This window comes from Tenrec ecaudatus, chromosome 5, assembly GCF_050624435.1.
Source record: "Tenrec ecaudatus isolate mTenEca1 chromosome 5, mTenEca1.hap1, whole genome shotgun sequence".
Taxonomy (NCBI): Eukaryota; Metazoa; Chordata; class Mammalia; order Afrosoricida; family Tenrecidae; genus Tenrec; species Tenrec ecaudatus.
This window is the reverse complement of record NC_134534.1, coordinates 99,154,454-99,155,390: the sequence shown is the minus strand read 5'-3', so window position 1 is coordinate 99,155,390 and position 937 is coordinate 99,154,454. Positions and strand designations below refer to the sequence as shown.

Sequence of the window (937 nt, the reverse complement as noted above, 5' to 3'; positions counted from 1 at the left end):
TGAGAAAGATGAGACTATCAGTTTCCATAAAGATTTACAACCTCACTATGAGTTAGAATGAAGTCTATCATAGTAGTCTAAAATTAGATGCAGTTTTAAATGAAAAAAGACTAAAGTTTAGATGTAAATATTTACAATGGAAAAGTAAAATACGCAGATTTAGGTATACTTGCATAGAATCCACTTGTATAAAAGGATAAAAAGTATTGCACAAAATTATTTTTCTTCATCTATTAGCTAAAAATATTTCTTTAAAGAGATGGCTCCCCTCATCTACCATTTTTATAACCAATGACAGTCATAAAGAGAAGGGAATATGCAAATATTTTATCTTTTCTCTCTATTTACTAGTTTTCAAAATAATAATTGGTTCACTAAAAGTCCATCATTAATCCCCAGCCCACTCCATCATTTTCTTTTTCTTTTTACTCTTTAATTTCCCCCAATTGTTCGCCATTTTAACCATTTTAGTTGTACAACTCACATTAATTACATTCACCATGTTTGAAGGTGAACAATAGCAGACATTTTCATAACCCCACACAGAAAATACCTCTTTTTTTTATCCCATTGATTGACAGCTGCCACCGGTACATACCCAGGGCGAGGATGCAACCAAAGGTTTTTCTCTCAGCACCAGCTACCAAATCCCGGTCCCACAGCCTGGGGAAGGACCTGTGAAAGTGCTCCTTTAATACCTCTTAAACAACAGTTTTCCAGAGCTGGAGGACTAGTTAAGACTCACCTGGCCTGAGCTTCTGCTGCCAGACTAGAAAGTCAGAGGTAAAACTAAGGAAACTGGGAGATAGAGTCCTGAAATTAGAATTAGAGTACTAGGATTCTTACCTTAACTCCTTTTTTGTGTGTGATTTCCACTCACAAAGCAAACCAAGAACACTCCAAATCGCTCTAGGTTCGGGGAGCTGGGTTCTTGATC

The 937-nt window shown here is 36.4% G+C and overlaps 1 non-coding gene across 1 annotated transcript; it reads right to left on the bottom strand.

Annotated features, from left to right (window-relative positions):
- Window positions 1-560: 560 nt before the first annotated feature.
- LOC142449667 (small nucleolar RNA SNORA30/SNORA37 family) lies at window positions 561-690 on the bottom strand. Its single transcript, XR_012784792.1, has one exon. It is a non-coding gene; the product is annotated as a small nucleolar RNA SNORA30/SNORA37 family (small nucleolar RNA).
- Between the last annotated feature and the right edge of the window lie 247 nt (window positions 691-937).